Here is a 27,556-nt window from a genome sequence, read left to right as displayed (position 1 = left end):
CTAGGTATATAATCGTATCATCAGCAAACAGCATCAGTTTGACTTCCTCTTTACTGATTTGGACACCTTTTACTTACCTCTCTTGTCTGATTGCTCTCCAGCCTTAAGTATTTATAGTAAAGAAAGAACTGACTAATACTGAAAATTGATACCAGGAGTGGAGTGCTCTTATAAAGGTACCTGAAAATGTCAAAGTGGTTTTAGAACTGGGTAACAGGCAGAAGATGCAAGAGTCTAGAGGTCTGAAAATAAGACAGCAAGAAGAAGGAAAGTTTGGAATTTCTTAGAATCTAGTTAAATGGTTATGACAAGAATGTTGATAGAGATATGGACAGTGAAGTCCTGGCTGAAGAGCTCTCAGATGGAAATAAAGACGTCATTGGGAACTACAGCAAAGGTTATCCCTGTTGTGCTGTTGCAAAGAACTTGGCTCAACTGTGTTCATGTCCTAGGAATCTGTGGAAGTTTGAACTTAAGAATTATGAACTAGGGTATCTGGCAGAATAAATTTCTAGGCAGCAAAGTGTTCAAGATGTGGCCTGGTTGCTTCTAACAGTCTATCATCAGATACAGGAGCAAAGAAATGACTTAAAGCTGGAATTCATATTTAAACAGGAAACAGAGCATAAAAGTTTGACAAATTTGCAGCCTCACACATTATAAAGAAGAAATACAAGCAAGTTGTGGAGTAACCACTTGCTAAAAAGACTAGCATGACCAAAAGAGAACCCAATGCTAATATCCAAGACAATGGGAAAAGTGGCCTTGAAGGCATTTCAGAAATCTCTGAGGCAGTCCTTTCTATCACAGGTACAGAGGCCTAGGAGGAAAGAATGGTTTCAGGGACCAGGCCAAGAACACTGCTGCCCTGCTCAGCCTTGGGAGGCTACTCCCTGTAACTAACTTGCTCCAGCTCCAGATTTGGCTCAAAGGCACCAGGTACATCTCCGGCTGCCACTTTGGAGAGTGTAAGCCATAAGCCTTGGCAGCTTCCATGTGGCATTAAGCCTGGGGCTGCACAGAATGCAAAAGTGGAGGAGGCTTGGCAGCTTCCACATAGATTTTGGATAATGTATAGGAAAGCCTAGATGCCTGAGCAGACGTCTGTTGCAGATGTAGAGCCCCAACAGAGAAGCTCTACTAGTAGGGCAGCATCAAGGGGACATGTGGCATTGCAGACCCCATACAGAGTATTCACCAGGACATTGCCTAGTGGAGCTGTGAGAAGGGGGCCACTGCCCCCCAGGCCAAAGAATGGTAGAAGCAGCAGCAGCTTATGTACTTAGCCTGGAGAAGCACAGGCACTGGACTCCAATCCATCAAAGCAGCCCTGTGGACTGTATCCAGTGAAGATACAGGGTTGAGCTGCTTAAGGCCTTGGAAGCCCACCCCTTGCACCTTTGCACCCTGAGTGCAGGACATTAAGTCAAAGGAGATTATTTTGGAGCTTTAAGATGTAATGACTGCCCAGCTGGGTTTCAGACTTGTGTGGGGCCTATTGTCCCTTTTTTGGGGGCTGATTTCTCCATATTGGAATGGGAATGTCTACCTAAAACTGTACTACCATTGTATCTTGGGAGTAAATAACTTTTTTTAACCTTACAGGCTCATAGAAAAGAACTAATCTCCAGATGAGACTTTGGACTTGGTACTTTTGGGTTAATGCTAGAATAAGTTAAGGTTTTGGGGGACTACTGAGATTGACTGATTGTGTTTTGTATAAAAGGACATGAGATTTGAGGAACCAGAGGCAGAATGATATGGTTTGGGAAATTTGTTCCCTCTAAATCTCAAGTTGAAATGTAATCTACAGTGTTACAGGTGGGGCTTGGTGGGAGGTTTTTGGGTGATGAGGTCAGATCTCGCATTAATAGCTTGGTGCTGTCCTCCCCATAAGTGAGCTCTATCTCTGAGTTCATGCAAGACCTGGTCCTGGTTGTTTAAAAGAGTGTGGCATCTCCTCCACCCCTTGCTTCCTCTCTCACCATAGAATGCACCTGCTCCCCTTTGCCTTTCACCATGATCGTAAACTTTCTGAGGCCTTACCAGAAGCCAAGCAGATGCCAGCACCATGCTTCCTGTACAGCCTGCAGAACTGTGAGCCAATTAAACCTCTTTTCTTTATAAATTATCCAGTTTCAGGCATTTCTTCATAGCGTTGCAAAAACTAACCTCAAATTCATATGTTGAAGCCCTAACCCTCTATGCGACTGTATTTGGAGACAGAGCTTTAGAAAGAGATTAAGGTTAAATGAAGTCATAAAATCAGCTAATACAATGGGATTGGTGACCTTATATGAAGAGAAAGAGGGTGTAATCTCTTTCCCTACACACAGGTACCAAGGAAAGGCCATATGAGGACACATGAGAAGACAGGGTCCTCATCAGAAACCAAATTGGTGGCACCTTGATCTTGAACTTTCTAGCCTCCAGAACTGTGAGAAACAAACTTCTGTTGTTTGAGTCTCCCAGTCTATAGTATTTTGTAAGGGCAGCCCAAGCAGACTGATAGAATAACATAAATATTTGCCATCATTATTATTCTGATTTTAGTTCCTGGGTCTAGTTCTAATTCACAGTAGCCTTCTGAGGGCTAGATAATTTCTACTTTGATGTTCTGGAAGACAGCACAGCATCACAATAATACATTTTCTACTGTTTGCTTAAACAACATTAGTAGGCTTCTGCAAATGGTAACCAAAGTCTTAAGCAATAAATAACTTTGGAGGTTAAAGAAAAATCATTTGCAGCTCATGACTTGGATGAAAGTATCATGGAAAAAAAGTGATTTAAGTTAGAATTTATAAAATGGCTAGCCTTTTAAAAGGCAGAGAGAGAATATACTGATAACAGAGATAGTAGCATAGAATTATTCATGTTGTGCACATCCCAACAGCACACATCAGCCTTAATGATAATAATGATGATAACCCAAATGTGAAATTTGGATTACTCCATATTAGGTTGCTATAGATACAGAGGACTATTTACCAATTTATCTTAAACATATTAAAGGTACAAATTTCAAACTTAAATTTCTAGAAGCTTTACTAAAACCTAATGCATTATTAAGTAGGTAAGGTAAAAAAAATTTTTTCTCTTTTATGTTTATTGAGGATGGAAATCTTATGAATCTCTCAATTTTATTCATAGTTCTCATAACAAAGAATCAGCTTTCAGAAGTTCAAGTTTTCCTAAATATTACAGCAAATGCATTAGCTCATCTAGATCTTTATTGGACAGACAATTGACTTACTTTTCTATGCTTTCTGCTGGTGAATGCTTCAAATACAATATTAAAATAGATAAATAATTGCCTATCTGTCCTTTAGTACCACTTCGTATACAATTCTGAGTGAACTGTCCTGTAAAATTCAAAAGGGCATGCAAGACTTGCTCCCTTAAGCATATTCTTATTTTTAGGAGACCTCAAAGGCAAATTTTATCATTGCTTCCTTTTAAAACTATAAACATAATGAAACCATTCTAAAAATAATTATGGTATATTACCCAAATAGCTCACAAAATTAAAGACTCAACAGAAACATTGCCTGAAAACTTTAAAATATTGTAATTTAAATATGTATTGACATATTTTGACCCAAAATAGTTTTTTTTAAAATTCAGAAAACATATGCTAATAATAAAATTTTTCATGAAAAAAATCACCAAAAGGAGACATGCCTTTTGACCTAAGCAGGAGGCTGGAAGCCAGACAACTCATTTTCTTTTGTATAGCTTTTAACAAAATCATGACTTCTTTATATATATATATATTTTTTTCTTTTTTTGTACTTTAGGTTCTGGGGTACATGTGCAGAACATGTATGATTGTTGTATAATCACAATTTCCTAAAATCCATTATTCTATACAAAACACTGGTCAACTCTTAGGTATCATCTCTTTTAGCAAGACATTCATGAATTCCCAGGCTGGTGAGAAAAAGGCTCTAGTCATACATTCATTCCTAAAATATTTATAAATAATCATGTACAAGTCAGGCAACGAATCTCCAAGGGCCAATATAGCTTAAGAAAGAATATGTTGTAGTGACACATTCTAAAAGAGATATCTTTCGTAGATACTTGAGGTAGCCTACACTAGCCTTTCATTGACCTCTAGTCAAGACATTCTACATGCAACAAATTGTTTGATTTTTTGTTTGTTTGCTTATTTTCACTTAATCCATGTACTTGTATATTGTCTTCAGTTAGTAGTAGAACAACCATAGCATTATTCTCACCAGGATGCCTCACAGAATTTAGACAACATAATATTCAAGAGTATATTATTCAACTCATTTTTATTAGACATTGCTTCTCAAAGGGGATCCCCAACGCTTCCATTCTCTTTTTATATAAAACTAATTTCCTAGTTAATTATTTGTTTTTGCTACTCCTCCTAAATGATTCAGCTTCTGCAAATAGTTTTTCTTTTTGTTTTTAAATGAGCCTGGGTCTCATTCTGTCACCCAGGTTGCAGAGCAACAGTGCAATCATAGCTCACTGCAGCTTGGCGATCACAGCTCACTGCAGCTTGGAACTCCTGGCTGGAGCTGCTGGAACTCCCAATCAATCCTCTTGTCTCAGCCTCCCAAGTAGGTGGGACTACAGGTGTGTACTGCCACACCTGACTGATTTTTTTTTTTTTTTTTTTTTTTTTTAATTTTCTGTAGAGACAAGGTCTCACTATGCTGGCCAGGCTGGTCTTGAACTCCTGGCCTCAAGCGATCCTCCCATCTCTGCCTCTCAAAGCACTAAGATTACACTTGTTAGCCACCATATCCAGCAATTTCCACAAACAGTTTTTGAAGAAACTCAGTCTTGCAGACTGTGCTGGGTTGTCATGCTGCTGCCGCCACTGTGCCAACCCTTCAGGTCTCAACGAGGCTGGGGGATGCTTCAGAATGGGAAATAAGCCAATTTGGGAGTAGACTGGATCCTGCTTCATTCAGCTTTACTACCAGTTATTTCATGAGAAATAACCCAACTAGGTGCAATTTACATTTATGTGCCATGCCTTACATGGAAAGGACAGCAGCTCCGGGGGAAAGCTGCCATTGTGGAGAAGTTGTCTAGCCATCCCTTCCAAACCATCCAGCACAGCATCACAGCGCAGGACCATCAGCCCAAGCCAGCTGCATCATCAGCATAGTTGTGGGCCAGCTTAAAGTGGATGAAGACCCCATCATGGGGTTCCACAGATAGATGTTCGTATTGAAGAACATCAGCAATACTTGGGTTTGCACAAATGACATGTTCAGGCTTGGCCTGCACATCTCGGGCTGACCTCTTTCCAGCCAGGCAGTCATGCTGTTTCCTCCTCCCTCCTCTTTCCAATATCATTTATACTCCTCCAGATGCTCCACATATCATGCCAAAGGAGCAAGGCCTTGGTGGGAGTGGGCAAAGTGCAGTGCCACCATCCAGGTGTTGTGCATGATGTTTGGATGTTAGACTAGTTGCATCTGAAGGAGGAAGTGTACCATGCATGCCTTGAAAGATGGAAGGGAAGGAGAAAGCAGCTGCCGCACCACCCAGACACTGATTTGCTCAGATGTTTCAACGCCTCATGACACAATAAAACCACAAACATTTTCTTTAAAGAGCAGCTCAGTCTTTAGCATTGGGTTCCTTCTTCCCCAAATTTGAATAATGCTGTATGATAAAAACATAGGTTTGAAGTCATATAGAGTTGAGGTTAATAGTCTTACTTCACTAGTTACTAGCTGTGTGATTCTCGACAAGTTACACAACCTCTGTGAAGCTCAGTTTCCATACTCAAAAATGGAATAATGGGCCAGGCGCGGTGGCTCAAGCTTGCAATCCCAGCACTTTGGGAGGCCGAGGCGGGTGGATCACGAGGTCGAGAGATCTAGACCATCCTGGTCAACATGGTGAAACCCCGTCTCTACTAAAAATACAAAAAATTAGCTGGGCATGGTGGTGCGTGCTTGTAATCCCAGCTACTCAGGAGGCTGAGGCAGGAGAATTGCCTGAACCCAGGAGGCGGAGGTTGTGGTGAGCCGAGATCGCGCCATTGCACTCCAGCCTGGGTAACGAGCAAAACTCCGTCTCAAAAAAAAAAAAAAAAAAAAAAAAAAAAAAAAAAAAAAAAAAAAAAAAAGGAATAATAATACTCATTTGAAAGAATAGCTATAAGGATTACATAATAAGCTGCTTAGCATAGCATGAGTTATATACTGAGTTTCTATGCATTTGAGCCTGGTCTCTGATCCATTTCTTTAGTAGTAACCTGTGATTAAGAACAGTCCTACTATTTAGTGGAATCAGGCTTATTCACTTATTTTTCCCATTTATATTCTGGGTTTTCTCTCATGGTAGTCATGTGGCCGTGGAAGGAAATACCATCTTTTCCTGGCCCTTGAGTCTATCACATTATCTCTCTTTCCTGGTCAGAAGCAAGCTTTATGTGTCTTTCTATTACCAGCTCTCCCCACTTCTCTTGGTGCTTCTGAGTAATTCTTTGTTTTTTGTTTGTTTGTTTGTTTTTTGTTTTTTTTTGTTTTTTTTTTTTTGGAGTCTGAGTCTCGCTCTGATGTCCAGGAGCTGGAGTGCAATGGCGTGACCTCTGCTTACTGCACCTCAGCCTCCTGGGTTCAAGCAATTCTCCTGCCTCAGCCTCCTGAGCAGCTGGTACTACAGGCACCCACCACCATGCCTGGCTAATTTTTGTACTTTTAGCAGAGATTGGATTTTAACATATTAGCCAGGCTGGTCTCTTGGCCAGGCTGGTCTTGAACTCTGGACCTCGTAATCTGCCCACCTTGGCCTCCCAAAGTGCTGGGACCACAGGTGTGAGCCACTGCCCTTGGCCCCTGAATAACTTCTATAATGGTTCTTCCCCCACCCCCACCAAACCCAGTGAGGGTCCCTAGAATCCTATTACCAACACCAAAATATGTTTAAGCTATAGTAAAAACAACAGCTACCATTTCTAGCAAGAAAGATGGTTTACTTTTTTCAGTGGACACAGTACACACACACACACACACACATAAACACACACACACAGACACATATACACATACACAGTCTTAGACAACTTCTGAATGCCCTGGAAAATGACTTCTGAAATCCAATGTATAAGATATAAGCCATGGCAGTGTAAATTGATGGTGGGAGAAAATGGTTTTCCAAAAATTACACTGGTGATTCTTCTGACCCTCTTTGCCTTTATCTTTGCTGTAGTAATTTCAGATGTTTTATTCTTTCATTAAGCATAAATTTTAAGATCCATTACTTTCAATCTAGTTCTGAGGGGCCAATAGGACAGAACACTATTTCCTTTCAGGACACAGTTCTGTTCTGGTAAAAGGGAAGATTTCCATTTCAAGCATGATCTGATCATCTCCCACAGTCACTTTTCTCTTTTGTCATCTATTGTCTCTCTTCAGCTGCCATACAGTTTCAGAAACTGAGAGCTTGATGACATCCCAACCTAGTAAGTGTACAATATGATCTTATCACATATTTACAAATTATGTCTTTTCCATATAATATATACAACAAGAAACCTTCTGAGGAATAAACTTAACGTGTGTAGAGGAAATGAAATGCTACCTTTTCCCCCCACTAAGGTAAAATGTGTTATTTGGCTAAATTTTTATCCTGAAATACTCCAAGGAGACATGTCTAGATCATGGGCTAATAGATTGCAAAAATTTTCTGGACAATAAAAATGGTGATTTAAATATTAACAAAAAGAAAAAAGTGAGAACATGTATGGTTTTATTTACTTTATAACTTCAGAAATATTTTATAATGTAAATTATACATATAATAAAAATTATTTTGTAACAACCAATAGACCTATATTGTGGGGGAGTGGTGAGCTTGGAAAAAATGAATGAAAGAATAAATACTTCCTTTCCCTACAGTCCTGGTAAAAGGACTTCAGGGCTTTCATGGCAAGTTTGAACCAGAAACAAGTATGATGACTTTTGTATTAAAAGAAGCAAACCTATGACAGATATAAAAGGAAAATTCATGAGTGAAGTCTCCAAAATGCATGTTTTTTTTGTTTTGTTTTGTTTTTTTGTTTTTTGTTGAGACAAGGCCTCATTCTGTCCTCCAGGCTGGAATGCAGTGGTGCAATTACAGCTCACTGCAGCCTTGAACTCCTGGGCTCAAGCAATCTTCCTGTCTCCGCCTTCCAAGTAGCTAGGACTATAGGTACACACCATGCTCAGCTAATTTTTTCATTTTTTGTAGAGATCAGGTCTTGCTAAGTTGCTCAGGGTGGTCTCCAACTCTTGGGCTCAAGTGATCCTCCCACTTTGGCCCCCCTATACTCTTAGGATGACAGGCATGAGCTACCACGCCTGGCCCAAAATGTATACATATTGAGATGCATTAGAGATATCTACCCTGGTCAGGAGAAAAAAAACCTGTTATCTAAAATAAGTATGTTTTATTCCTAGCCTTGATTTTTTCCTGTTTTCCAGTACCAATAACTTTTCAGAGAACTTACGGTAGTCATTTGGTATGGTTTGGCTGTGTCCTCACCCAAATCTCACCTTGAATTGTTGCTCTCACAATTCCCATGTGTTGTGGGATAGACCCAGTGGGAGGTAATTGAATCATGGGGTGGGTCTTTCTCGTATTGTTCCTGTGACAGTGAATAAGTCTCACAAGATCTGACGGTTTTATAATGAGGAGTTCTTTTGCAAAAGCTCTCTTTGCCTGCTGCCATTCACATATGTGACTTTCTCCTCCCTGCCTTCTGCCATGATTGTGAGGTCTCCTCAGTCATGTGTAACTGTAAGTCCAATAAACCTCTTTCTTTTGTAAACTGCTTAGTCTTGGATATGTCTTTATCAGCAGTGTTAAACTGGAATAATACAACATTTTTTCTTTAAAGAAATAGTTTTCAAATTCAAATTTTCAATGAAAATTAAATAATTAATCAGTTTCTTTTATATTTAAAAACAAATAGTTTCAAATTCAGTGGAAATCTGTTTAGCTAACATTCTTGTTTACTTGAGGAAGTTACCTGTATGCCCAGAAATATGTAGACTAGATTTCTCTGGAACATTCTTCCTGATGAGATTCTAGACTGACTCAATAATTATTTTATCTTTGTTTTTTTTTTTTTAACCTGAGATGACTTGTTCACTATAAAGAATTCTAAACAAGTAACTCTGAAATGATTAAGAGTTCATAGAGGCAGCTCTTGAAGCTGGGGCAAAATGAAAAAATCATCCAAGTGCTACTAATAATCTTTGAGGCACTGAATTTATTAAAGACAAGCTAGTGAAAGCAGAATGGAAAACACATATAGTGTGCTTCATGAATTCATCTGTCCTCAGTAAAAAACATCACTTTATTGTCAAATAAATGTTTGAGTTTCATCACAGACTAGGTAGATTAAAAAACACAAACTAGTTACCCTTCCATTAACATGAGAATTTCCAGGTATTCTAATACTGCAGCAGCAATGAATTTTCCAGACAAACACAAGAACTAGATCCAGTCCAGATGTGCTGATAGCATGTTAATAGGCTAATTCTTTTAGCTATCTCTTCATTTTCTGAGACTCATTCGCAGAGTGGCAATGCCATTAACTCTGGAGGTGCTTTGCCCAATACATAGCTCTCGATTAAATTGTTGATTGGGCCTTCTCTGCTCACTTCACTCTCCATCCCTTTGGGAAATAAACTCTTGCACAGTATCCTTCAAAGGACATAGAATAGGCACTATAAGCAGTAGGAGCATATACTGACTGAATGAACAAATGACTGAATAAACAGTTCATAAGAAATTGAGAGTTAAACTGGCATTACTGGGTTAGTGGTCATTACCTAGAGTAGAAGAATCATGAAGTCTAAAGACAATACAAAAATTGATCTGTTCAGTACATTACCCTGTTAATTCAATTTAGAAAACTTTGTCTGAAAAGGTGGAATTTAAATCTTTAGTTTATTAAAACTTTTGGGAGGGGAATGGTGAGCTGTATACTTATTTGAAAAAGTTTTTCTTTTTAAAATCATCTACCATAATTTTCTGCTAAAAGAACTACGAGTTATTTTTGTTCTTTCCTGAAGATTATCTAAGAGTATTATGACTTTGCTATTTAGGGGAAAATATATCTGTCACTTCAAGCTCATTTCCTGTGAGGAAAGAAATTTTATAGGAGAAGCAACAGGTGCCTTTTTTTTTTTTTTTTGGATGCAGTAGTATACTGCAAAAAGAAGACAATAGAAATAAGTTGTTAAAATGTGACACAAGACTGAAGGCTACAATACCAACTCTCAATGAAATAAATGTTGTATAGAATATCCACTTACAGTCACAATGCTGAAATTGGGCTGAAATGTTCCAACCCAGTAAATAGGGTTTATATAAGAAAATCTTTTTATGAGCCAAGAGATGATCTATTAGAAAAATAATGTTCACAAAAAATCTAGCTTTTAACAACTGGCACCATAAAGCACTTATTATCTCTGATTAGTAAAACAGTTTGTTTGAAAGCAGTTTCAGTTTTGAAGATTACAGACAGGAGGGTAAGTTTAAAAACATATGAGGTTTATAGAGAGCACTATTATTTTACAGAAAAAAAAGATTTAAAATAGTCTGAACTAACATTATTTGAAGTCACTTTCATGTTACAGAACTCAGTAAATAATGTTTTTAAAAACTTTGCACAGTTCTTCTTGATCTACTTGTAATTGTAGGGCATTATTAGTTTCATGTGTATCACGTTTCCAGATCTGGGTGTTGAAAGATTTATTCATGTTGAGCTGTGCCCTAGGGTAATTTTAGTTTTCATAAAACCTAATTCTACAATTATAACCATCTGAGAAAATGAGTGTTCTTCCTACGAACAGTGTAGTAAGAAGATACATTTTTATTATAAGCCTGATTTTCAAGTGATTATTTTTTTCATTTTCTTTAAACTCCTCACTTAATTTTTTTTATTAGACCCTCAACCCACAAATGTTCAACTGTCATAAAAGATCAGTGTTACTGAACTGCCTGCATTACTCTTTTGTTTGAAATGTATAAAGACAAATAAAGGAGACATTGCAAAATGTCTTTGTGCAGCAGAAGCAGATATTGAAATGATAAATTACATAACCTGTAAACACTAGCTATAATGTTCTTGGATAGAAGAATTTTCTAAATATCAAAGACAGTGGCATCACTGTCAGGTACTCCATAAATAAACCATGGACAATACCTGACACCGGACCTTTCTCTCTTGCAATGCTATGCTAAATAAGCATGTTTCCATTGCCTGTCTGAATTCTACATGCCCATTTCCAGAAATGATGCTGCAGATAAGTAACATTGTCATTTAGTTTTGTCAACTACATAGTGACTATTCTTTCCTATCTGTAGTTTGGGAACATTATCCAGGTCAGATGCAAACTCTCAGAAAACCTTTCCTAATGGGGCTATATTTGATAATTTCTATAAGGGGCTTTCATAAATAAACTTTGCAGAAACACACATGTGTTTTCTAAGATTTTACTTTTAGACCATGGAAAAAGAAAAGATTTACCAGTAAGGCTTTGGAAATTTAAAACCAAAAGGAGAATAAGACTAGTCTTTCATTGTATGTATTTTCATTTAATCACTAAAAATGTGATACTTGAGGATGGCATATCTAATTTTTTTAAAGATGCTTTTACAATGACCCTACTTTCTCTACCTTCCTAACCTCCTCCTATTTATTTTATTTTGACAAATTACTTATGAAGCATTTGCAACTGATGCACATATCACAAAATTATTTCTGCCAAGCTTCCTCTGTGACCTGCCCGTGGGACATGACATGCTCCAAGATGCATCGCTCTATCAACCCGCATTTTTCTAGGACAATGCAAATTATGACAAATCCCATCATCCTGCATTATGTGCTTCATGCTAATCTCACTAATTCTAAAGAATCAGGAGGGCTTGTTGTTCTGCTGAAGGGCATACTGTCTGATTGAATGATAGGAAAACATTTGCCATTCCCTTCTCACAAATCCAGCTGTGGCCACCACTGCCCCACTTCTGCTAGGCAACCGCTCTTGCTGTGTAACTTCTATACCAGAATTAGCTTTACATGAACTGAGCTTTTTAACAGGAAATTACACATCACCAAAAATGATAGTTCTAAAGTCCAGAAAATAAAAGGCTTTTGCGGGTAAAATGAAAAGAGGAAATAGTATTTTTACTTACTATTGGATACCGGTATTCATTTCTACTTATTTAAAATTAAGAGTTAAAATCAATCTTATAATTTCTATGATAAAAACCAGACAGTTTCTAGACTTAGAAGTTTCTGGCTGCTGGATCACTACAAATGGCCACCTGAGAAGTCTCTTGAAACAGCTAACTTTGAGAACAATTCCTTTGGGCTTCAGAAGGTGGCAGTATTACTACATGAAACAAGCTTTAGGTTTCTGTGCTATTCCATGGCCACATAGCTGAAATAAACATGTTTAATTTCCAAAGAAACATATATTTTATCCGATGGCATAATTTACTTATAACATTAAAACTCAAACATGGAGCAATTTGTAGCAATAACCATGATTATGCTGTTAGTGGCCCAAATGTCACTGTCTAGATTAGGCTAAATGATACCTAGCACCGAAGAGCTTCTGTGATTTATTTTTTATGATCATGGGTAGAACTTGCATGCTTAAAAGGCTCACCAGAAAACTGCCTTCAATAAATAAAAAAGGAAGAAAAGATTGAAAGAATCTCATATTATTGTTCAGAGATGTGATTGTAAAAAAATGTCATAGGAATGAGGCAAATTTTAAATCTCAGAGACATTTTCAGAAAAAGAGGTAAATATCTTGAGCATTTCTAACGTTACATTTTAGATCTAAAGTATTTTGCTGTAAGCGAATAACTCATCTTATAAATTAAAATGTATCTAAACTCTTTTGTCCTTTATGAATGTTTCCTGAAATGTCAGAACAAAATAAAGGTTTAAAATACATGTAATGCATTAAAATTGATTATTTTAGCTACTTTTAGAAAATGTAGTAAATATAAATCTGCTGATAAATGTTAAGACTAAAATATCCTATTCAAACCTTCAATAATTTACTTTTGGGAGTTCTGGTCGAATGCACATTTCTACCTGGAAACTATATTGTAGGCTCTTTTGGCCATTATCATACATCAAATTGAAATTCTTATGCATTATCAAAGTAAAAGTAAACCACACTAAATTTGAAAAGGAATGTAAGCCATACTAACTAAAGTTGAAAAGGTTTTGCAATGAACTCATTTTAGCACTTACTAAAACAAGGGCAAATTTAAGTCAGCATTTACATCTGTGCCTTAATGCAATGTTGCGTAATTGGTTTAATGTTTTAGTGAGTCCTGAGATAAGCTTATTATGTACACAGCACAAATCAACATTAAGGTATTACAAAGAAGAGACAGGAAGATCTTTAGCTTTCTACTTTACTCCCAATGAGACCCAGTCCCCTCAGAGGAATATGACGACGTGAACATCATTTCTGCAAAGGCACTGGGCACACCCTGCACATGCTGTGGCTTGTTGACATGAACCAGGGCAGGCAGACACCAATAATACATGAAGTGCGGTTCACAGGCAATTAGGATCAGTTGTCAAGGCCAGGCCATTAATGAAAGAACATGTCAGAGGAGCTGGAGACTTCAATGGTTGAGGGCAAGAAGGCGATTTAGTGTGACAGATCGAGTCCTTCCAATGTCCTCAGTGGTACATGCTAATACCAGCCTTAACAACCTTTTGTGGCAGTGTATAATGCGACTAACATGGACTTTGATTCAGCAAAATGACTGCTGCCACTGTTAGTCTGTCTCATTTTGAACAACAGCAAAAGCATTGCTACAAATAATTAGCCACTTCCGTCCCTCCCTCTGCCACTTAAAGCATCCATCCTTTGTGCATGCCATAGTTGTTTGTTACTAGAAGGTTAGAGTGTTTATCACTTTTGGTTTGTATGATAGTTTTTTTTGGTCAGCACATATAATCTCAAGTAACTAATTATAATATATTTTAGAAGCCAAAATAAATAATTAAACCTATCACGTTCTCATATAGTTAACATTAATGATTTTCAACAAAAGTAAAATATGCCTAAAAGAAACAATATCCACCATGTCACTTAGAGACCATAAGGAAAGTTGCTTACCTAGGATCCAAAACCATTAGCCAAATATTAACCTAAGACTCAAAGAAGTTAATGCAGGAGCACTACAGAAAAATCACCCACTGCCATTTTTTTAAGTTTCACAATTTGATAGTGATTTAAAGTAAAAACCCACATGTCTACAAGCTGAAAATCAACAATGGGTAGAAAAAATACATTAAACATTGGTTAGCAATCCAGGTAAATTACAAGGGATGGCTAATGGTTTTGGAGCCTAGGTAAGCAACTTTCCTATTGCCTGTGAGTAACTTACATGGTGGACGTTGTTTCTTTTAGACACATTTGACTTGTGTTGGGAATCCTTGGAAACTACATGAGAATGGGATAGGTTACATTATTTACTTTACCTTCTAAAATCTATTATAATTAATTACTTGAGATTATACATGCTGACATAAAAAGCCTCACATAAACCAAAAGTGACAAGCATCCTAACCTTCTGCAGACTTTTATGTTACGGCAAAACTCCACAGCATCACACGCTCAAGTTGTCTTTATAGAGGCCTGTTATTTGTTAATTTTTGGCTCTTCTTTCATATTTTCTACTCATTTGGATAAGATATTCTTATGAAGAAGAACACTAACTTAGAAGAAAAATGGCTTAAATTTTCTCATAATCTCTTAATGTTCTCACCTCCTCCCCATTTTCCAGGATTTACTTCCAGCATCTAGCTACAAAAGATGATGTGATATCTTAGGGTTTAAGGCAAATAGCTCGGCCTTGTCTGCTTATGAATGACTAGAAAGATATGAAGAAGAGTATATGGGTAGAGATTAATGGAAATTATATTGTAAGGTAGGTACCTTCTTGAGATATATACTTTTTTTTTCTGCGTCTTACTTTTCTTCTCTTCTGAGATAGTCCTCACTTATTTATTTCCAATTTCATACACCACTGTTCATTTCTTTTGCTATTTTGTTCCGTTCTCTTTGCTCACTTATTTTTTTTTTTTCTGACCTTAGTCACTGCCACTCCATTCCTCTAATACTTAATTCATTTCCAGCCTTCTTGCTTCCTCATATAAATGCTTTTCCCTTATTTCTCAGGCGAGCTTTTAAAACTGAGCCCTAATAGGAGAAGTTGCGTAAAAAATTTATCAATACAAATATCTAAATGTTCATGTAATCTCAAAAAGCATTCTCATATTTTTTTGATGAGAAGTATTTAGGAAAAAGGTTACCATGCTAAAAATGTAATCTTTATAGTTATACCCAAAGTAAACCCACTTCAGACACCTGATAATGTTATTAAGTTATTATTACATTAACAACATACCACAAATGTAAATTGTCTACCTGGTCCTAACCAATAATAAATATATCTTCTTCTAAAGAGAGATTCAGTCTGATCTACTCTTGGTTAGTCTGCAAGACATCTAGCTTAACATTAGCCCTCCACATCTGGGTCTCTGTTGTGAGAATGATATTTCTGTACCTTGGTATGATAATATTTGATATTATTTTTCCCCCTAAATGTTCAGGACTAATATGATAACAGAATTTGTTCAACTGGTGACTGGGATAAGGCTTCATTATTTTTTTCAGGCTTCTGGCCTTGATGACACAGAAGTTGGCCTACAGGGCTAAAAGTCAATACTGCAAACTTAGTGATGATTCACCTATTGGTAGGATCAGGATTTTAGAAAGTACCAAAATGAAAATAATGTTATGTTTATTCATTTGAATAACAGAAAATTCATATTAAAAAATGCTGGGAAACTTACTACTTCTTAAAAAAATGCGCTTTTTTTTTTTTAAAGTGAGCAACTTTTTTGAGACGGCTTTTGATACTCAGTTCGGTTTCTCCCCCTCTTTGCCTGAAAATCTGGCATTTCTCGTCTGTCGTAATATGTTTACTTTGAGTATAACATTTTAAAGGTATTATTTTGCCTTCTAAAAACTTACTCTTAGGTTTGTCTTCCTTTACAAGCATAATTATATCTAGTTTCTTCAATCATTATCTCATATTTTAATAATATGCTGCCATTTGGGTATAGCTATAACCATAATAATGAACATAAGGTTCAAAGATCACTAGATATATAGATGGCATGAACAATTAGCAAGAAATATTCTACAGCATAGAGATCACACATTTTAAAAATTCTGAAATTCACTATAGAATTTGCTATTCTGACTAAGGCAGCCTTCTGTGTAATTAACATAAATCTCTTTATAAAACATGCTAGTTTTAATAACAAATAGGGACATTTTCCAGGAAAAATAAAGAATAGGCACAAATAAAATTATAATATGAATAATTTAGTTATCTCTTTCTCATATCTCATAATGATACTGTGCAGCTATAATGGACCTAAACCGGAACTATTTTCTTTAAAAAACAGGCTTATCTCCTTTTCCTGTATGCCACTGAAATTCGTATCATCACTTCCAGACAAAAACACATAATTAATCCTAATTGTTTCCAACACTCTGAGCAGGAGAAGTGGAGTCTATGGTTTCTCCTTTTATGTGTGTTGAGTCTTTCTAGCCACAAGGGCATCATTTAGTAAATTACTTCCTTCAAAATGCTGACCAGTGCCCTCTTGGCCTGAGAGAGTTAGTGTAGTTGCACGAGGTGAGTCACTGAATTCCTTTGCAATAGAAAGATGAAACTCAGTGATTGCTCAGGGATGTCCTATTCTGCTATTGAATGATGATATAGCAAGGGGGAAAATCACTTCTGAAATGCAGGTCTTAACAAGACAAAGGAAGAGAATGCACTGTAAAAGCACAGAGGTGGTGGGTGTGAAAGGAATGTAATGGTGTTTCTGACTGGTGGAGAATTCAAATGGAAACAGAATGAAATCTTCCCTAGCAGTGATTCTTCAATTTTGTTATGACTTTTCGAAGATTAGCTAACTCTGTACTATTGTCTTATTTATCTTGGGTGACATTTGTTAGCATAAGGGGCACAGTTACCATAAAACCACTGACATTCCAATCTCTAGGCTCTAAGTCCTATTCAGTAGGGAGAGTGTTTCACCTCTCAGCCAGTTCAATGGTTTGCTCCAGCTTTGACTAACTAACTCAGCCCTTTTCCAATGAACTGTCTTTGGCCATGGCCACACTCCTCAAAGTGCCCTAGTTCCTGAATTGACTCCATATATAGCCAGTTGTTTCTCTGCTTCAAAAATGCTATAATGTCATTCCTATCCCCCTCTCCTCCTACTCCACCCACAACACAAATGTACCTCTTATCTTCTGGATCTACCCTCTCCCTCAGTCCTTGAAGAACTGTAGCAATTGTTATTTCCTTAGATAGGACTATGTTCTTAAAGGAGTTCCCTTTGAATTTGCCTTAGACTTGTTGTTCCCCCTAAATTTCCATCTCATATCCCTCTTGTGATTACTGTTATTATTAATATAGTCTTTAAATAGTTCTTTGCTTTCAGACAGTAGGTTCATAGTATTGTCCCTTCAAGATCAGTTGGGTCATGTCCATGAGGATTGAGCTGCAGACCTTCAAAAGGAGACATAGTAGTTGGAACAAGAAACGCTTCTTGCAACTTTAACTTCAACAGTACCTCCTGTTGGTCCTCTTTACTTTCCTTTGTCGTTTTTTTTTTTTTTTTTTTGTCTTCGGTATCTGCTAACACTGATTCTATTAATTCAACAAATTTAACTTTGAGTGCACCTATTATATAGTAAACACTGTGCTTGAAGTACAATAGTGAACAAAAACAGGTACAGTCCCTTTGCACAGAGCCTAGTCTAGCAAAGGAGTCAAATTTAGTACAACAATCCCACAGACAGATATAAAACTGCAGCTGTGACATATGAGATAAAGATGAGGTACAAAGTGCTATAAGAACTGGATCAGAGAGGCCAGTGGAGTCAGGGAAGGTTTTCCTAAAGCTATGAGACTGGTGCAGAAATCAAAGAGAAGACAGCTAGTTAGTTTCCAGGAACAGGATGAGGTATGTGCACAGGTCCTGTTGCATGGTGAGTTCATGGGGCTCAGTCACAGTGCCTTTCCTCACAGCCCCAATCTTCCCTCCTATTGCCATGTTGGCTACCTCAAATTTGAAGGGCAGTTCCTGGCACTACCTTGCTCCCAGGGAGGCTCTTCTTCCTTCACTAACACACTACCATCTCACTTCTACAAACTAACTCAGAAACCAAGTCTGTGAAGAAGGCTAATATGGGCCACTACCCCCTTTTCCTTGTGTTCCCATCAAAACTAATCAGACTCACATTTAATTTCAGTCTAAGTCTCCCAAGTCATTTTCATTTAACCCATCTCCTACCCATCTCTGTCCTCCCAAAGGCTTTCCCTAGAACCTATGGAAATAAGAATCTCTCAGTAACAAAACCCCTCCAGGTCCACAATTTTTGCTGTTGATTTTTTCCTCACAGTGAAGACAGGACTCTAAGTCTGCATCTTTTCCTGAGTACTTCAGAATGAAGGTTACTTTTTCTTTCTCACCCACATTCTAGGACCTAGAGGTAACATGGCTTCTCTAGCTCTTTAAAATCTCCAGTCTCTTAGAGGCACAAACTGCTACCAGACTGTACTACCACTTTCATTGTCCTCCTCCATGCCATTACTCCTGTCATCATCCCTGATGGCTTTCACATCTAGGTAGATAATCCATCTGACACGGTGTACTCAGGTGTCTGAATTCTACAATACCAACAACACTTTCCTCCACCCCACACCAATCAATCATTCCTATGGTCACTAGAGCTGTGTTTTCAGAATGCAAAGTTTGATCCATTAGTAATCATAAAAATCAATTTAATGAGTTATAATCAGTTTTTTTCCTTTAAATTAACATAGAATAGATTTTAAGATAGTAAAGTTTATTGAATGAAATCAGGTAAATATTATTTCATAATTTTTTCAATTACCTATCATATAGGTCTTGTGCATACTGAGTTGCATTAAACATCATATTACTTACTATGTCCATTTAAAAATGTTTTAGAAACACTGGCCTTGCTATCACCAATAACCACATTACCTCCAAAATTCTGATTTTAAGTGCAGATTTGCTAACTACCATCTTCTAATTGTAAAGCCTACTTATTCTAGCTCCCTTCCTCTAAAATTTGTGTATTTCATTCAGACCTCCAATTTATTGACCCTACAATTTTTTACTATACCACTACCACTCCCAATATGCTCATATCCTTCTTTACCTGGCTCAGATTTCAGCCTCCATCACTTTAATCATACCCATAATTCCTATACTCCTTGCTACTCTGTTGTATTTTCTTGTCAAAATCCCAAAAGCTACGCCCAACTCTCCAGCTACTTTGTGCCACTATTCAAGCTCCTGAATGCTGTTAGAGAAAAACACATAATTGGAGACAGATTTCACATTACATTTATGATGACGAATTTCTAGCAGGCATTTAATGCTGCCCAATCTTACTATATTTTCCTAGTATTTTAACTTTCTCTTTCCCCTCACAACCATTTTTAATTTCATCTTCTCTAACCTGATGGCCTGGTTTCTTACTTCACCTTCTCAAAACCAAGTCTATAGCCTGATGAGACCATGTGCTGCACCTTTGCTAGGATCACAATAGAATTGTCCCTGCTCAAGACTAATCACCCTACTTCAAATTCCAACCCATCTTGCCAACATAAAGATTTAGATTATGAAATTATGATTTCATTGTCCTGTGTCTTCAGTTATATCTTTTTTCATGGATTATACTCATTAACATAAAAATATGCTATAATGACTCCAAACTTGAAACCAATTTTTTTAACCCCTTGTCCTCAATTTTTGCTGTCAACTAACTGCCTTCTTTATGTTCCCCTTTATAGCAAAGCTCCTTGAAAGTGAAGTCTGTATCTACTCTTTTCCCTCCCTTATTTTTCCTTTTAAACCTATTAGGTTTTTATTTCCACCAATCTGTTGAATACAGTCTTGTCTAAGTTCGCAACAATTTTCATTTCGACAAATTCTGAGGCCAGTCCCTGTCCTTTTCTTATTCTATTTAGAGCAGCATTTGTCCCATGACCTAGTTCTTTATTTTCTTTTTTTCTCCAGTCTCTCATTTCTTCTGAGAGATCACATTTTTTTGGTAAGGAGTTGCCTGATCTTATTAAATGTGCTATAGGACTTGATCTCTCTCCTCTTCACTTCTCCATCTTTTCTCTATAGGTGACTTTATTCAGTTCCTAGACTTTAATCTCTATCTATATGCTGTGATTTTCCATTTTATATCTATAGCCCTGACCTTCACTTGAGTTCTAGACTCACAATCATCTACCTGCTTGATACGTGGTGATCTACTAGATACAGTTAATGTAACCTGCTCCAGCCATCTGCCCCACCCCCATCGAAAAAACTTGATTTCTCTCCACTAACAAACCTGCCCCTTTCCTACTCTTCTCTATTTCAATTTATAAGACTAGCATTTATTTGGTGGTCAAGGAAAAAACCTAGGTATCATCCTTAATTTCTACCTTTCCATCACCAATCATTAGCAACCTCTGTTAGTTCTGCCTCTAGAATATATGCCAAATCCACTGCTGTTTCTTTATCTCTTATTACTGCCTTGTATCTCTCCAACCTTATCTGTAACATTTTTTTTAATTTTTATTATATATTTTTAAAAACCACAAAATAAAAAAGGGACCAATCAATATATATCTTAGAAGTCCTTCCAAGAGTCTCAGTATGTAACAGCCATGGAGGCTGTGACCTTTTTCCTTCTTTTTTCAGCCTACAGTTCATTTAAGAATCACTGGAGATGACTTGTGCTCTAGTTCTTAAAATCAAACTTGTTCTGCCAAACCAAGACCTTAAATTTGTCCAAATTGTAGAAACATACATTTGCCACCTGTCCACCAAAATACCTCCCACTCAAGTCAACAATCACTTAAATTGCTGATATAACTGTCTCAAATTCTAAAAATATCCATACTGCTTCATCATCAGGGGCATGAGAATTTCAAACATCACACATTTCCCAACTTTGCCGTACTTGTCACATTCGTTTTTGGTTTCAATTTCCAAGTCTTCATCCACCTCTCCCGCACCAACCATGTTCCTTAGTAGGACTGAATTTGAATCTGACTTCTTGGATGCATCTTTCTCTGCTGTTTCTGTCGCTCCAATAAAATAGAAACTCTGTAAGGCCAGGGCTGTATGTTCAGCTCTTAGAATACAGTTAGTTCTAGGGTTCCACAAGGGGCTAAACACAATAAAATATGCACTTTAAAAAACATCACCCTGGCTGGATAGCCAAGTTAACACACAGAAACCAGTGAGGAAGTTGCTAGGGCAGTCTGGGTGAGTGACGATAGGAGCTTGTACTAGGACTGTGAGCACAGAGATGGTAAGAAGTGAATGGATTTCACACATATTTGTTCTAGGCCACCCACACAAGGGCAACAGCAAGTGAGAACAAGGTTGGCATGCTGAATGAGCAAAAACTGGAAGATAGAGCACAGTGAAAAATAAAAAAGCGGTAAGAGATGGGGCAGACAAGGGTTTAAGCACGTATTTCTCATAGGCTACAGTGAGAAGCTTAGGTTTTATTTTGAAGGTAATGGGAGCTATTGAATTGTGTAATCAGATTTATATTCTTAAAAGATCATTTTGAGTACTACATTGAGAATAAATAATGGAGGAGGCGGCCAGAGTAGAAGTAGACAGCATTTGTTGCAGGATGTAATGGACAAAAGAGGGAACATGAAAAATGCCTAGGTGTTAGGCTTGAGCAACTGGGTGAATTTTTATGCTGTTTCCTGAGGTGGGAAAAGACAAATGGGAGAGAAGTGGGAATTAAGTCAAATTAATAAACTATTATGTTGGTTATTATCTTTCACCCCATATGGTAAATTTGGATTTCCTACATAATTCTGTTGGGTGTTTCCTTAGGTTAGTACCAAGGACTGGGAGTTTCAAATATACCTCGCAACATTTGAGAACTAAAGAATCCCCTTGATCATGCTCTTCCGTGCCCCTGTAAGCTCACGGGCACACATGGCATCATCACTATGCTGAGTCCTGTGCTTTACTCTGTTACATTACCTGTTTTATAGAGTACCACTATTCAGCAATGCATTCTATCACCATCTATCAAAGCATGAGAAAAATCATCTTTTTTCGAGTATTAGAATTGAATAATCACACTCGAGTTATTTGAGATTATTTCTCGATCTGAGCAACAATAAAATGGTCTTATTTCCAAGTTAAATAAAGGAATTATGTGAATCAAGAACCAAGGACCTTTCTCAATACTAAATCACACTAATTATTTTAGATAGTATTATGTAGGTTTAGAGAAATATAAAACCCTATGTACTGACCAAACATTTCTTCCAATATTCATTTGATCACATATTTTAATAGGTAACAGTGACTTTGTCATCTAAGCCAGGACACTTACAAGAGTGAAAGAAGGAGGTACTGTGAATTACAGGAAAATACCAGGACTGTGCAGACATACTTGGGTCTAAGGTCACTCTACTTAAAACATGATGCCTTAAGAATGAAAGCTCAGACAGTATCTGGCTTCATTTAGCTAAATCAGGTGGTAAAACACAAAGAATAAAAATGAAAGAAAAGTCAGATATTCTGCATCTTGCTTAGTGACTGTTCTCCTCTTTGCTTTTCATTTAGCTGATTTAAATACATAAGTATGAAACGAGTTTTGAAAATTCAGTTTGTTCAACTAAATTTGTGGTACAAATACAAATTAAGATTCTTATTTTATTATATTAGGTCTCATATTAGTGCTTAAGAAATCTAAAGCAGATGCTATAGACATATCATCTATACATTAAAAGAAAAATTAACTTCAAAAACTAGAATAAAAAAATTAGGCTGAGTGTGGTAGCTCATGCCTATAATCCCAAGGCTGGGGGATCACTTGAGATCAGGAGTTGGAGACCAGCCTTGCCAACATAATGGAACCCTGTCTCTACCAAAAATATAAAAAATTAGCTGGATGTGGTGGCACGTGCCTGTAACCCAGCTATTTGGGAGAATGAGGCAGGAGAATTGCTTGAACCCGGGAGGTAGAGGTTGTAGTGAGCTCAGATAGTGCCACCACACTCCAGCCTGGGCAATAGAATAAGATTCCATCTCAACAATTATATATATAAAATATAATAATAATAATTAAAAAGATTAAAAAACCAAATTCCAACATTTATTATAGTCAACACATAAAATACATATATAGGTTTGGTAAAAATATATTCATAAAAAGGAAATATTTATATACAGAATAAAACTATCATATCTAGAACTAAGACAAATCAAACTGAATACCAAATCTTTGGTAACAAAAGGGAAAAGGTTTCCAGTAATGTAAATATATACTTGAGGACGTTTATTTTCTCATTTCAGTTATCGCTTTCAAACTATGCTGTATTTTCAGTATAACCCATTTTTCATCTACCCAATTACTAGCAATTTTTTTTCTACTATCAAAAATGATCATTTGTTTCTTTATTGTAGTAGATAAAACATCCTTTCATTGTTTCAGCTCACAAGCTGTGCAGATCCTACCCACTGTTCTTGCCTCCAGCACTTCACATTATTGGTGTATTATTTCATGCATGCCCTACTCTTTTATCAATTGCTTTTGAAGTAATGTTAATAGACTAGAAAATTGAGACATTTATGAAGTATAGGCAGTGTTTATGAAAAAATCCATAAAATATGACACAGGCAAGACAAGATAAAAGCAGCATTTTAATAGATTATGGCAAAGAGATCCTGTCAAAGTTGACAACTGACTCCTTCGAGATCACTAATTTTTATGGGATTAATTCTGTAGCATAAAAAATGAAGTTAAATGTCCTAATTAATCTGTAAATAGCACACCCACAATTAAACCTTGTGGCCCCTTCTTGGATTGGGGCTGCAGTGATTTTTGAAAAGTAATTATTTCAAATTTACAATGAAGATGATTTTTCTTCTTTCCTTTTTTTTTTTCTCATGGCATTTCAGCTAAGTATCCATCTGAATTCAAACTTGAATAGCAGTCTTCTGATATACAAATCAGTTTGCAGATTTGTGTGGAAACATGCTGATTAGACTTGTAAGCTATATACTTATAATGCTTTATATATTAAAAAATAAAATTTCAAGAAATGGTGCAGAAAGGAAGTGGTAAAGAAAAACTAGAGTTTCTCCATATTGGGGGAACTCTTCTTTGTTCTACAATTTCAGAACCTCAAAAAGTTGAGTTGCCTTCTCTTACACGGGTGATAATGTGGTGACGCCTTGTCTCTTATACAGGAGTTAGAAAGTACATTACGTTGGAGTTAGAAAATAAAGCATGCCCTAGCTTTTCCATCATGATGCTATGGCAGGGCATTCCAGAAATATTAGTTCCATTCCTTTTCCTTCCTTCTACTTTTAATATTTGAACTTAATAATACTTTCTATAAAGGTGTGATGTTTCTGTATGTAGTCAGAAGAAAATAATATAATTTATTAAATATAAAATACTTTAAAATATTTTTATAAGAGTTAGTGCTAATAAGAATGCAAACTAGCCTTTATGATTCACATTTATTATTTAATTTCTTACCAACAGAAGTTCCAGTGACAAATATTACTGCTACTCTCTTGTTAATAATAAGGAAACCAAGATTCAAAGGTGTTCAAGAAATTACTCAAATTATATATATAGGAGGTAAACAGATTCTCAAAGCTAGATCTCCTGACTCCAAATCCCATGCATTTTTTCATTGTAAGTATACTGTGATGTTACAGCTTTGCAATCAAAAATAACCTGTTGATAAAGTAAAATATTCTACTAGTTTTGGTGAAGCGAAAATTATTCAAATCAGTGAGCTCTGAAGTTAGAAAAAATAAAAAAGGAGGACAGGTCAGTGTCTATTTACTCTTCATTTGAATATTCTATTTTTTTTTGAGGAATGGGAATATAGTCATCTTTTTTTCCCCTTTTTTGAAAGAAGGATATTAACTTTCTTTATTGAGTTCCAGGATAAAGTAGGATTGTAAAAGCTAATCATTTTTTTTTTCATTTGTACTCTAAGCCCCTGGTATATTATTAAATTCCTGAAAAAAATATTGCAGTAAAGATGGTATAATACTGCCATGTTTTGAGAAAGATCTGTTAAGTTGCCATTACTTAGCAAGTAGTACTAATGTTAAGAAAACAATCATTGAGGTTCTCAGATATAAAAATCTAGCTTTCTGATTGCTTAAATTACTTAAATATTTTGGCTGAACTGATACACTGATGTAGTTAATTTGATTAAATGATATATTTATCTGATGACCTAACTAATTGAATCATATAGGCTAGCTAAAACCTTTCATATCTCACATGAGGAAATAAAAAATTGAGAGATACTTAGTGCTTTGCTCAAGATCATGCCCAAATTATGTTATAGTTTCCTGACTAGAACTCACTACTGCTCAAGCCCAAGTTCTTTTCCAATAGATTACCTTACTTGATTTTATCAGAATATTTTTCAGTCAAAACCTCTGGTACACACAATCTAAGATTTTAGCACATCCTCTGATAGAACATCCTTCAACAGGTGAAACATTTAAGAACAGATAGGCCCAGTATTATAAACATGATTGCAAAGAGAAGTCTTAAGCTGATAGAAAGAGAAAATAATAAATGGCACCCTTTTCATCTCTAAACTCTCTAATTCCGAGAAAACACCCTAAAGCCTTTGCCTTGGGTAAAACATATTTGAAATGCCAAATCCGGTTATCAATTCATCTCTATGTGTGTCGGGAAGGATTACCACAGTTAAGTATAGTCTAATCCTGTTTATATCCAGCATTACTCCTGATGTTTCAGTAAGAGTGCCTATTTTTATTTTTATTTTTGAAGTGACACTAACCTGAGAAGAAAGAAAAAAACAGTATGTTTAAGCCATTCTTCAAAGCTCATCTCTATAAAGCTATTTGGATGGTTAAAAAACAAACAAACAAACAAAAAAACCCAGCAAGCTACAGCTAAATTAGATAGTCTCACCCTCACATTCTCTGAATACAGATAACAAACAAATGTGAAATACTTACAGAGTTTGATAATCAAATTTGTAATTCTGCTTATTTTATGCTGTTCTGTCCTAGAATTGAAAATAAAGACAACTAGTCACAGAGGGACACTTTACATATTATTGTTTTCACGTCTTCACAGGAGAGCAAATAGGGAAATCTCCTTGTATGGTATGGTGAATATAATATGGAATTTTTACATGACCAACTCATGTACTCATTAATGCTACTGAGAATATCTATAAAGGTTTGAAGTGTTTGATAACGTCTATTGAGTAAGTAAACTTGTCTCAAGTCAGGTAGTATGCTATTGGTTCTACTATAGATGATGCTTCTTTTTAAAGTTACCCACACAGTAACTCTCTTCTAGGGTGTGTTTTGCCTCTAAATGACTATTAGTAACACTCCTTATACTCATGAAATGTTCAACATCATTAAATAGAAAACAACGACTAAGGTCTTAAAGAATGCAGAGCTATTTTTCATGACTTTAACCACATACCCACAGACACTGTACAATAACAAAATTAACATTTTCCAAATCTCGTATGCTTTTAGTTCCTGATTATTCCTGTGATTCGAACCACTTTGGTTTTCAGTTTTAGATTATTCTGTTTTACATTCAATTACCACTTTAGAAAGTTCATAAGTGACTTGAGATCTACCATTTCTTTGCTTGTCACAAAACCACCTGTATTAGGTTTGAGGAATTTTGGGATAATTATACAGGAAATTATAAATTATTGGTTATTGTACTTAGATCACTTAAAAAGCATGAAAGATCTTTAAGATCTCACACAGAATTCTATACATATTTCTAACAAAGATCAATTACAATTTAATTTTCAACTTTTATAAAAAATTCTGTTTTTTTTTTAATAGCCATCAACCAGAAGACACAAAATAAAGTTACATTAAAAAAGTAAAAAATTAGCATGATGTAAATACTCAGACCTCAAGGGTTAACAAGCTAAATCAAGTTTTATATTTTTTTGTAGTGGTTATTCTGTTATTCTTGTGTTGGGTAACTGTATTGTTGGAACACTAAGGCTTTAACATCTGTGCACTTTGGATCACCTTAAGCCAGCTGGTTCCTTTCAAAACTGCTCATCTTTTGTTCTTACTATGTTCTGACCTGGGCCCCTGGCCTTAAGACAGCAGTGTGCTTTCTGCAGCCAGGATATCCTCTTCAAGACTGTCAGATAATCTCAAATGATTGATGTGCTAGTCTGATGCTCTGGTATTTTTCCCTTTAGTAAGACTCCAGTAAATCTACAGTTCATTCTATAAGAATGCTAATTAGATCACTTTTACTAACTTCATGTACATTTCTGTTGTTCTCCTGTATCTTTGGAGTTGAGCTTCAAGTTTATAATACAGTGTGTTTCCAAAATATTTTTTATAATATTACAT

At 36.3% G+C, this 27,556-nt stretch overlaps 1 protein-coding gene and 1 pseudogene across 3 annotated transcripts in view; one reads left to right on the top strand and one right to left on the bottom strand.

Annotated features, from left to right (window-relative positions):
- DPH6 (diphthamine biosynthesis 6) overlaps positions 1-27,556 on the bottom strand; it is a 520,575-nt gene that overhangs the window by 225,890 nt on the left and 267,129 nt on the right. For 2 of the 3 annotated variants that reach the window (XR_012516413.1, XR_012516414.1), the window contains exon 10: positions 26,165-26,214. The exons of the other annotated variant lie outside the window; for it this stretch is intronic. The gene's annotated coding sequence lies outside the window, so the exon portion shown is untranslated. The remainder of the gene's footprint in view (positions 1-26,164; positions 26,215-27,556) is intronic. 3 annotated transcript variants of the gene reach the window in all.
- LOC120361349 (nuclear transport factor 2 pseudogene) lies at positions 4,908-5,289 on the top strand (annotated as a pseudogene).

Source organism: Saimiri boliviensis, chromosome 2 (genome assembly GCF_048565385.1).
Source record: "Saimiri boliviensis isolate mSaiBol1 chromosome 2, mSaiBol1.pri, whole genome shotgun sequence".
Taxonomy (NCBI): domain Eukaryota; kingdom Metazoa; phylum Chordata; class Mammalia; order Primates; family Cebidae; genus Saimiri; species Saimiri boliviensis.
Note: the sequence above shows the minus strand (reverse complement) of the source record. Positions and strands in the feature narration are given on the sequence as shown.